A 12,465-nucleotide genomic window follows, 5' to 3' on the forward strand; every position below is an offset into this window, starting at 1 on the left:
CCCCAAACATCAGTCAGAACAAAGGAACATGAAACTAGGGCAGATGGCCCATTTTTGTCACCAGGCGCACCCAGCCCTAAAGCAGTGAGCCCAGGGCTTCCTTGTCCCCCCTCGGTGCCTGTCATTACCTCTCTGTCCCCTCCCTCTCTCTCTTGCTCTGGCCCCTTCCCCACTCTCTCCCTTCTCCGTCTCCCACCAAGCTGCCAGTCTCGGTCTCACCTCACCCACACTGCTGTGCAAAGCATTCCTGGAGGAATAGGAAGTAAGTGGTGAGCCCAGCCCAGGCACCTGTCTCATCTGCTAGTGCTCGAGGCGGAGAAGGGAAGAGGGCCGTGGATGGGCTCCCGAGACAGCCCTCTGCGAGCAGAGGGGCAGGAGTGTGAACACCTGGCTTGAGGGGGAGAAGGGGAGCACCCCTTCCCATTCCATTCAAGGCAGGGAGTCTGGGATGACTTGTCACAGCCCTTAAGCCATTCAAAATCTTACAAGGGGGAAAAAAGACACAGGGAAGTGAAACTCAGCCACCAACGCTCAGGGAGGAGCCAGGGAGGGAACAGGACTTGAGCCAAACCACTGTTTCTTTATGTCACTCCCTCACTCCAAGACGTTCAATGGCTCCCTGGCGCCCTCACAGTAAAGCTGCAATGTCCTCCCCCATCGGGGCCCTGGTTGCCTGTCTCACCACAGCAAACTGGGATTTACTGAGAGTCTACAATATGCCAGGCACTGCCAAATCATATATAACCACAGGCCTGGTAAGCAAGTATTATTACTCCCTTTACGGGTATGGAAACTGAGGCTCAGAGAGGCAGAAAGGTGTGGGGGTTAAGAGGGTGGGCTCTGGAGTCATATTGCCAGGGCTCAATCCTGGCTCTAGCCACTTACTAGTATAGCACAACCTTGGACAAGTTATCTATGCCTCAGCTTCCTCATCTGCAAAAGAGGACTAATAATAATAGCACGTACCTCATAAGGTTGCTATGTGGAGTAAATGAATTAAAAGCATTAGAACCGCACCTGATACATAGTAACAGCAACATAGCACTTTCTGTAAAAGTGAACACTCAAGAAATGTGCCATGGTGCCAAGACACACTCAGAGTGTGGCGGAGCTGCAGCCAGAGTCCTCATTCGTACCTACTACTCTGTCCTGCCTCCATCACCTACACACACGGGTCACAGTGCACTAATGGAGGCTGCACAGGGCACAGGAGGGCAAGGAGGAAGGAATTCTCACTGCAGGGGTTGGGGGGCATGGGGTACAAAGGCAGTGCCAGCAGAGGCTTCACAATTGTGGGTGTGAAAGCCCTTGAGAGCAGAGGCCTGGGCTGTCCGCATCTCCCTCCTGGTACTGCCAGGACTGGCTCTCAGGGACACTGCAGGACCACTCTGATGCCTGCCATTCATTCATTCATTCGTGCCCCGTGCCCCATGATGGGGGTAGCACCAATCAAAACAGACATGGTGGGGCCGGCTGAGTGGCGCGATGGTTGGGAGCTGGCTTGGGACGCCAGAGGGCCCCGGTTCAGATCCCACATGTGAGGGCCGGTGACACTGCCCTCTACAAAAAAACAAACAAAAAAAAACCAGACATGGTACCAGTCTCCTATAATTCATGTTCCAGAGTGGAAGAGGAAAACTAGCAAGTTAATAATCAAATAATTATATAATCACAAATTGTCATTAGTGCTATGAAGTAAATGCATTGGGGTGATGATTTTTGAAAAAATAACAGGGCATGACCTCTCCTTTGGTGATCTAAAACTTAGCGGCTTCACACAACAAGCATTGTTTTACTGCCTCTCACAATTCCGTGGGCTCAGCTGGGCAGTTCTCCTGCTACATGTGTTGGTGACCGAGGCTGCAGTCATCCGGGGACCTGACGGGGCTGGAGCAACCCACCAGGCTCACTCGTGTGCGGCAGTCAATGCTGACTGTCCTCTGGGGCTCAGCCGGGGCTGTGGGTCCCTGTGGCCTCTCTGTGCATCTTGGGCATCTCACAGCATGGCCGCTGGGTTCCAACTGGCCCAAACTGGAAGCTGCCAGTCAACTGAAGGCTGAGCCTCAGAAGTGTCAGCAAGTCACCTCTGCCATATTCTGTTGGTCAAAGCAAATCCCAAAGCCACTTCCGGGGAAGAAGAAATCAAGTCCGCCTCCTGATGGGAATAGCAGCATGCGTGTGAGAGGTGAGGAGATGCTGGGGGGCCATCTGTAAGCCTAGCCGCCACAACCCCCTCAGGCAGGGCAGTCGGGGCGGCCCCTGAGATGTTGACTTTCAACTAAAACGTGAAGGGTAAGGAGAGTGAGCCCGGCAAAAACAAGAAATGGAAGGGAAGGGAAGATGCCAGGCAGAGGGAACAGCATGTGCGAAGCCCCTTTTCCTGAGGCGGGAAAGAATTTGGCCTGTAAGCAGATCTAAAAGGTGACCCAAATGGTTATTCCTGGTGAGCAAGGGACATGTGACACAGGATGAGGTGGAAGAGGTGGGCAGAGGTCAGTCCTCACAGGGCAGGCCTTTGGGTTTTACTCTAAGTGCAGGAGAAGCTGTCACCCAGACACAACGGGGAAAATCGCCCCTGAGCTTTCCACGCAAAATTCACCAGGCGCCAGAGCCAGGGCTAGACACTGTGGGGGGACAGATAGAAGTTCGGCAAGTCGCTTTCCTAAAGCGCATAGTTTTATTTTATCTACCTGGGATCTGCTATCTGCACTTTTCTATTCAACTCACCTCTATTTGTGCAGCTCCTTCTGTGAGTGGAACAGCTTACAATAAAAAACACATAAACAAAAAGAATATTAAGGGGCCAGCCGAGTGGCTCAGTTGGTTAAGAGCTTGCTCAAGAGTGCAAGCTCTGAGCAACAGGGCCGCCGGTTCAATTACCACATGGGCCAGTGAGCTGTGCCTGAGCTGAGCTGCCACCGAGCTGCCAACAGGTGGCAGGACGGCTCAGCTGGTGTAACAACAAGGTTGCCTGTTGCTCGCCTGCAACTACTACTGAACTCAGCACCTTGAGCTGATCTGCTGTCCAGATGGCTCAGTGGCTAGAGCATGTGCTCTTAACAATGAGGCTGCTGGTTCGACTCCCGCATGGGATGGTGGCTATGCCCACCCGCAACTAATTGAACACAGCACCTTGAGCTGAGCAGCGCGACTGGACTTGGAGCTGAGCTTGCTGCCCCCTCCACAACTAAGATTGAAGGGCAACAACTTGGCTGTTTCCCTTCCCAAATTCCCCAACACTGTTCCCCTCCCCCAATTCGCCAATAAAATCTTTTAAAAAAAGAAAAGAATATTAAAAGTAGAAAACCAAAGCCATGGAAAGGAGAAGGAGGCAATATGACAAAAAGTACAAGCTTCCTGGCAAGCAAGGCAAAAAGGGAAAAATAAATTCTGTAGCTTTCACTGTCAAAGTCAATACTTCAGTTGCTGTAGAGATGAAAAACATTTTCTTGCTCTCATGCTCTCTGGAGAAGAGAGAAAGCATACATGAAACAGTAATTAACAACTCAAGGCTAAACGTAGAGAAGGCCAAAAGGGCGCCCCACACAGAAACAGAGATGGAAGTTGTCGGATCCTTGCATCTCAGACCACTCACAGCCTTGAAAGGAAGCAGAAAAGGGCAGGCGGGAGAGAGTGGGCAGTACAATCAGAAAGGCCTGTATCTGAAGCCCAGCTTCGCCCTTCACCAGCTGTGTAACATGAGCAACAGACAGCCTCCCTGAGCCTTCATTTCCTCATCTGCAAAATGGGTTCACTAGGATTAGGGCTGGGATGCTCTGGGGAGACACTGACTGTGAAAGCTCCTAGCACAGCACCTGGGTGTAGCTGGGGTTCGATGAAGAGTAGTAACAATCATAGCTAGAATCTACTGAGCTTTCCCTTTGTGCCAGGCATCGATTTAAGCACTTTACATTTTAATGCTAACAGCAACATTATGAGATCGATCTTATTATTACACAAAGGAAGGAATGAGGCTCAGAGAGATTGAGATATGGTGTGCTCAAGGTCACGAGCAAGGACGCGGTAGAGCTGGGGCAGTATCCCAGGCCTTCTAAAGGCTCCAGAGCTCACGTCTTCACCCCCACATGAACCCACCTCTCCACAGTGTTCTCCTTGCCCCCTTCTCTTTATTCTCATCCCCCAATACACTCCCACTCAGTCTGCTAGGGTGCTCACCGCTGAGGGGAGCTCCTCCCACCACGGAGCCAAAATTCCTGTCCCATTGGCTCACCTCACTCTCACCTTCTTCCCACACTTTGCCTCTCTCTTATCGTAGCTCTGTCCGGTAGAGTTTCCGAAAACCACACTAAACTTTCTTCCACAGTACAGCCCCTTGGAGTCAACTGCTTCTGCTGAAGGGTTAACAGAAGTGAGAGTCAAAGCTGGCCATGCAGGATGAGGAGGATTCTTCCCACGGGCTCCTTGACAACAGAGATGTAACTCACTTATCACTTGCTTGGCACATAGCAAAGCCTGGTCATCTTATGAATCGAATAGAGGTGAGCCGAACTGAATTGAAGTGAGTTGAGTTGAATTGAGTTGGACTGAACTGAATTGCAAGGTTGAATGGATGGCGGGTGGGAGGATGGATGGATGAAAGAGTGAATGGATAGACAGATGGGTAGTTGGTTTAAAAAATGAGAAAATGAGTGGATTTTTAGGTGCTCAGATGACAGATGGATGAATGGGAGCAGATTTGGTGACCACAGCTGGTAGGAAAATCTGGTAACTGAAAGTACAGAGGTAGGAGCGTCTAAGGTGTGTTTGGGAAACACGGAGTATATCAGTGCGGCTGAGGCAGAGGGCTCCCACCAGGAAGAAATAGGAAAAAAGCAAACACCCACATTGCCCTTCAATAGGGACAGATGGAGGTGCTGGGGAGGGCGCTGTCCAAGTTGTGTGCTTGGCGGCTGCTGGGAAGGGAGGAGTTAACCGTAGGATGGCTCCTCGGCCAGCTGTGACCAGGGTGACACTGACAGATTACAGCATGTCCTCCGCACTAATAACACTGCGGCGTCCTCCTCCTGACGCTCCCCAGCCAGCTCCAGCTCCAGCTCCAGTGGATCAATACCAAGGGGCACACACTGAACACGCTCAGCCAATTCACTCCAAGGCATGGACACGTGAAGGCACAGACCGCAGGGCAGAAGGGACCTTCGGGATCAGTTCAGTCCCTGGACTGGGAGCTCCGCGGGCCAGGGACAGTGTCCCCTTCACCTTGGCATTCCCTGTTCCTCCACAGGGCCAGGCAAGGACAACCCTCTCCAAAAGTTGGCTGAGTGAATGAATCAACCTCCTGGCCAATGCGGGAATTCTCACAAGAGTATCTCTATGGCACATGTCCCTCAGCCTCTGCTTGCATACCCCCAGCAACAGGAGGCTCTCCACCTCCCCCAAGCAAACAGAGCCTTCCTTTACTGGACAGATCTGACGATTAAAATTGTCTTCCCATCATGCTAAGTGAAATAAGTCAGACGGAGAAAGACAAATACGGTATGGTTTCACTTATATGTGAACTTTAAAAAAAAAAAAAGCAGATTCACAGAAATAGAGATGAAACTGACGGTTGCGGGGGTGGGGAGAGGGGCAGGTCAGGTGAAAAAGGCGAAGGGGAACATACTCAACAGGATTGTGATAAGTTTGCACGGTGACAGATGATCACTAGATTTAGTGTGTTGATAACATTATAAGGCATATAAATGTCAAACCACTGTATTGTACACCTGAGATTAACGTATTATATACCAACTATACTTAAATTTTAAAAAATTTTTTAATCATCTTCCCTATTTTGAGTTAATCTGCCCACCCCTTTATTTGTCCACGAGCTTCCAGTTTCCAATGTCTTCCTCTTTCCTAACCACCTGTCTTCCCTTCACCCAAACCATCCAGTAATCCACTCCTCACCTCCTGGGGTGCTGAGCTCATCTGATTGAGGACGGAGAAGAAGGGAATTCACATCCATTGAACACCTGCTCTAGGTGGGATCTGTCAGAGATCTACCCATGTTGTCTCGCGTAACCGTCGTGAATGTCCCGAGAGGTATGTGCTGTTATCCCACCTCACAGATACAGATCCTGAGGCTCAGAGAGGGCAAGTACATCGCCCAGCCACTCAGACACACAGTGGCAGAGCTGGGGCCTGACTCCAGGTCTGGGGGCTCCGCTGTGCCACTGCAGCCCAGGGCACACAGCATAACTATTTCCTACAGCTTGTCCTTGGACTCAGACAAGTCTGGAAAGGACTTCACCAGTCCTCTAATCCTCAACCCCCAGGGGAGGAGGAGGGACTAGCTCAAGGGCACCAGAGCTAAGGGGCTGCCCAGATTGCAGGCTCTTCCTCGGGAGCTGGAAGCTTCCCTCCATCTCCCCAACCCAAGGACCGTGGCCTCCAAATAGCATTTCTCATGGAAGGGAACCAGGGCTCCTTGGAGAAATGGCTGATTCCAGGACTTGGGAAGGGAAAGTACAGGATGAGTCTGGGACACTGTGTGCTTTCAGAAAGCCAGGAAGTTACGGAAGACTACGAGGGCCAGGTCACAAGGCACAGTGTCCAACGGGAAGGGGCTCCCACGGGCTGGGGAGGAGGCCATCTGAGCACCAGAAAGAACAGGAGGGTGCCAGGGAATCCACTCATTATCTTGAAAACTGGTTTCAAAAACAGGGGGGAGGTCACGATCAAACAAAATAATATATATGACACGTTATTATGTGTCTTATACATAGATTAGATCTAACATGTAATAGTATATCCACATATAGGCAGACCCCTGCCTAGGACAGCTCTGACACTGTGGACCCTTGTTCACATGCAGCCTGGAAACCTCCGGAGAAGGATCCCGGGCCCCCAGCCCATTCCAGCCTAGGCCTCTCCAAGCCCTTCCACTTCCACAACCCTGCCGTTCCCTCCACAGGGAAGAACAACTGCAAAGTGCTGACTGGCACCAAGGCCTGGCTGGAGAGGGAGGGATGACTGGCCCAGGAAACCCCACGGGGGCCACATCGCCCAGACTCCCGAGTCTGTGGCCTCCCTGTCAGCCCAGTGCCAGCAGCTCAGTTCCAGTGTGCAGCCCGATGGGCTGGAACTGCTCCAGGAGTCAGCATGGGGCCTCCATCAGGGCTGTCCCAGCCCCACGGGCCACCTCTGTCCCTCTCAGAGCACCGCCAGCCCTGCCAGACGCCTGCCTGCCATGGCAATCCCTCCGCAGCCTCCCTCCCCCTCCTCACCCCTACTCAGTCCCTTTTCTCCATCCGGCCACCACAGAAGTCCAGCCCTACTACACACACACACACACACACCCCAGGATTCAGTCCACTGCAGGCTGTCACCAAAGCCCACACTTGTGATTCACATGCACTTGTCATTTCATCCCTTTTGTGCTTGAGTCTGGATAGAAGATCTCTAGAAGAAAACACAAGAAACTAGTAAGAGTGGTCACCTCTGGGGAGGGAGGGCTAGAAACAGGGATATAAGCAAGAGCAACTTCACCGGGCACGTTTTGAATTTTGTATCATAAGCAAGAAAAAAAAATCTATGTAAAATTAATGAATTTGCTCTAGTAAAGGTAACTATTCTAAAGCAAAAATAAATACATACATAAAAAATAAAAGTCCTGGCACCACCTTACTAGTTCTGTGACCTTGGACAACTTACTTAAGCACCCCAAACCTCAGTTTACTCAGCGGTAAGACGGGGGTGATATAGTACCTGCCCTGTGAGGTAGGTAAGAAGCCAAAGCTCAGGAAGCACTTAGCACCGTGCAGGCACATCATCAGGGCTCGGTGAATGGGCTCACATTCACCTTCTCCTCGACCGCAAGAAGCAGTGTTCACCTTTGCGTCCCAGCTCCTGGCATTCTCATCGAAAGTCTTGGCATGCCCTGACGACTACGGGACACAGTTCACGGTCCTCAGGACAGCTCGCAGGCCCCTCTTGCAGCCCTGCTGTCTTTCTGGCAGCACTTCCGACCCGTCCGCAAATGCACGAGGACCTACGACAGCGCCTGCTTCTGTGCACACACCACTGCCCCTGACTCGCCTTTCCTCTGCCTTCACACTCCTTTCTTTGCCTGGTAATCTGCAAACTCGTCTCATCCTTCAAGAGCAAAGGGTCCCTCCTCTGTGTAACGGACGCCCGCGCCCCTGGTAGACTCAGTCTCGGACACACACACCCCCACCCCAGCGCTTAGCACAGACCTCTGAGCAAGCAAGCCCCACATTGCTGTCTATTTGCCCCCTGTCCCCCCACTGCTCTGAAAGCTCCAGGAGGACAGGGGCTGTGCTCTCCATCTCTGCAACCCGAGCATTTAGCATGTAGCAGGCACTTAGGAGATGTTTGCTAAATGAATAAATGAATGAATGAACGAATGAATCATTCCTGACCACTCGGCCACCTGCAGCCTTCAGAAGCCCAATTATGGTGAGTCACTCATGCCTCGTGGTGAAAGCAGTGACCTGCCTTTGCAGTCTTTCCACCAGCTCCAGCCCAGAGGCTGCATCTCTCAGCCTGAGTGCACCCAGAGAGCCTTCCAGGCTGGCCTGGGAGCTGCAGCTGGCGTGCTGTTTGGCACTGCAGCTCCGGGGAAGGCTGAGTGGCCTGCAGGGAGCCCCCCTGCCTCTCTTCTCCCTACTGCAGAGGTCTGCTGAAGCCCTCAGCCAGGCGCTGTGCTAGGAGTGGGGACAGAAAGACAAATAAGAAAACCCCTGCCCTCACAGACAAAGAATGGCAGAGAGGGGGAGATGTGTGGTCTGCCCCGTTCACTCCACCACCTATGAGTCACTCTACTGTGTCTCTATACAAGTCCTGTCACTTCTCTGTACCTCAGTTTCCTCCTCACACAGGGGTGGAAAGACCCACCTCATCTAATATATCAGGATTGTTTGGCAAATGGAACCAGATAGTCCGTGTAAATTACTGCTATGAAAACCTGTACCAATGTTATTGTTGTTGTCATTACTTGTATATCTTAATAGAGCAATAATGAATAACTGAAGGCCTCTCCTCAACAGCCACAGTGACTTGCACATAGTAGGTATACAATTGATATTTGATGCATTGAAGTACAGCCCCGATGACGGGCATGCCTTTTCATGCCTTGGGGAACAGCGCCATCCTGTGGCCAGAACTCAGAACACGTGAACCTCTGGTAAACAGGAACCAGGTCTGGTGGGGCTGCTGAAAACCCCATAGAGGTCGTTTTAGGACAAATACAAAGTCAGTCTGACACCAGAGAACAAAAAGAAATTTCTTTGCCCTCAGAGGTGGTACGGGCTCAGAGTATAATAAACAGGTGCAATGAGGGTTTGCAATAACACTCCAGATTATTTCTCCACAAAGGGGTCTTTGGGAGAAGACTGCCCAAAGAGCAGCCCAACCTTGTGCTCAGGTGGTCTGGCCTGAACCTGAGGACACAGCGGCTCATCCTTCATCTAAGAAGACTTGAACTTCGCTCTGCCACTCACAAGCTGTGTGACCTTGGGCAGACCGCTGCCCTCTCTGGGCTCCAGTTTTCTCATCTGAACAATAAGGTTATTATAATCCCTGCACTGGCCACCTCAAAGAATTGTTGTGAAGGTCAAATGGAATAAGAAAAACACAACTAGTTCTTATTGTTCTGTATCTTACATAAATGTAAAATGCTGCACAAACATGATGGATGGTTATTATTAGTACAGTATTTCCAATAACAGTAATGACTGGCATTTACTGATCTTCTCACTGTGCTACATCATCTACTATACAATCCCATTTAATTTCCATAAAGCTATATAAAATAGGTACTTTCAAGAAGCCCATTTTGCAGATAAGGACATTGAGGTTTAGAGAAGTTTGAAGTATTGCCCAAAGACACACTCAGTCAATAAGGAGGAAAGCCAAAATTTGAACACAGGGCAGTGGGACCTCCAAATCGGGGTAGCTAATTACAGTGTTACATCATCTCAATAGTTCCAGTCAGTGAGCAGGCTTTAAAGTTCGTCCCTGAATCACAGTGGTAGGTGTCTTAAAGAAAACAAAAGAATTGTTGACATTTCCCCTCTTTTTCTCACGAAATTCTGCTTCATTCCCATCTCTATTTCGGCGTCTCCTTTGACCTTGGAGCCTCCCGAAAGAGGGAAGCCCTTGGGCTCTGCACCCAGTGTCCTGACCACAGCCAATGTCAGAAAATCTCAAAACATTCCCTTCCTGGGTCTAAGCCTGGAAAAGGGCCATGCATGCGCCCACAGGGAGTGGCAAAAGCAAATGGGGGATAGGTCCCCTTCAAGGTCTCTGTCAAACAGATGGTGCCAATATCTGGCACCAACAATCGTAACGACCCTCACGTGTCTAGTGTTTTCTTGGGCTTATGAGTGTCCCCCTGTCCGTTTTCTCATTATCGGGCCCTCAGAGTATGCCTCAGAGGTTAGAATCCTTAGCCCTACTTTACAGATGAGGAAACTGAGTTTCAAAAAGATGAAACAATTTATCCAAGGTCACGTGCAAGTAAGTTCAAGTTCACTATTCCAGAGTACAAATTCTCCTGACTCCTAAGGCCCGCATCTATTTCTGGTTGACAGTCCTGTTTCTAGCCCTAGCTGTGCCCTCCGCTGGCTGTGTGACCTCAGTCAAGCCACTGAGCCTTGTTGCTTTATGTCAAGCGATCCCTGCCAGCTCTGCCTCTGTGTCCTCTATTCCTGTCTTTGAGCCATAAAGACAAGGGTGTTTGGCAGCATCCGCGGGTTTTATAGAGAAGCAGCTGTGACTTTGCCTCCCTTGGGAAGCTTTTCCTGACTGCCCAAGGCTGAGTTGTTATCCCTCGTGTGCCCCCACAGCACTCACAGCATCGCATTGTAATTTATCTGCAAACTCCCAGAGGGCCAGACAGCAAGCACACATGAACGTGAAGGTCAGGCGTGATGCAATCGGGAGTAGTGGGGACTGTGGCTAAATAGAGAGCCCCTGGCCTACAGGGCAGCCCCTATTTGGCTCCAGCTTCTTATCATCGAGCAACGAACCCAGCCCAGTGTGGCTACATCTTAAAAGAAGCCAAAAATCTGGATTTTTATGTGAAAGCTGCTTTTTAAATGTAAATTTAATATATATTTTGTTAAGTACTTTGTAAGTATTGCAGCCCCTGGATTAGTCACACCTACTTTCCCCCTAACCTTCAGGCTACTTGACAGCATCACTGGGTCTCTCTCTGTATCCTGAGGACCAGCTCAGGGTCGGAATCTCCATATGTGATCAGCAATTGCTTTTGAAATGCTGCAAGAGCTTGTCTCAGTCAAAGCCCCCACAGGCTTCTGGAGACCATGCTAATCTGACTGGCATGGATTAAGGGTTTATTGCTTTAAGCACTTTACATGTTCCCTGACTTAATTCTCACTACATACATACTACGATCCCATCCATTTTACAAGTGAGGAAGCCACGGCTCAGACAGTCGCACGACCTGCCCAGGTGGTAACCTAGGATTCAAATTCAGGCAGTCTGTCTCCACAGATGTCTGCTTGCATTGCCATGATGCCATACTGCCCCAGAAGACCCCTTTAATATCACCGGCAGTCACTTAAATATCACCAGCAAGGCTCTCCAGGCGCCTGCCAGGCATAGTTTCCAGTCCTGAGGACACTGGGAGCCAGGGCACATGGAACAACAGAGGAGAGAACATACGTGTGCTGAGGAAAGTGGGCCTGAGGTTCAGGGAGGGGCGCCTACCAGCTGATGACTACACAGCCGGAGCAAGCCAAAACCAGTGTGCACCTTTATCCTCAGGACACCAAACCCAGCTTCCAACAGAATAAATTACAGAGCGCAGAAAGAAAAAGCCAAGGAGAGGCCTGGGTATTGCTTATCCCATTGATAAGTCGAGCTCTCTCTAAACTAGCTCAGTGGTTCTGAAGAAAATGGGAGTCTATTTTGTCTCCTATCACCAGGGCTGCAAATCCTGATATATCTCAGGCCACAGAGAGAAGCGGATGGCTCAGCACTTGGAGGGATGCCCGCACGAGGCAGGAAGTGGGGTGGATGATTCAACAGGTACCTCTCTATTCTGAGAACTGATCCTGTGATGGGTGAGTGTACATCCAGCTGAGATAAAAAAAAATAACTCTGAATGCCGGCCGTTGGACTGTACAGCTAGCCTTCCTTTCTTCCAGGGGACTTGAAGCATCCTTTCGGGCTTTAATCCTTCCAGGTTTTCTATTTTTAAAAATGTACTGGGGCGACAAGGCTCTTGGGAGGCTAGGGTGGGCTGGTGACTCAACAACTTCCCTTCCTACCAGCACACCTCCAACAGGATGATACGGTACTGCGGTCCCACGGGGTCTGCCTGCAGGAGGCAGCACGTCCCCCACCCTCCGTCTTTCTCATCTGTAAAATGGGGGTAGTGAGCTCTGCACTGCCAAGACAAAAAAGTGTGGTACAGATCCACAATTCCTTATCTGAAAACTTGGGGCTGAATGTGATGGTAACTTCGAAGCCTTTGGG

The sequence above is a fragment of the Hipposideros armiger genome, unplaced genomic scaffold (genome assembly GCF_001890085.2).
Source record: "Hipposideros armiger isolate ML-2016 unplaced genomic scaffold, ASM189008v1 scaffold_633, whole genome shotgun sequence".
NCBI lineage: Eukaryota > Metazoa > Chordata > Mammalia > Chiroptera > Hipposideridae > Hipposideros > Hipposideros armiger.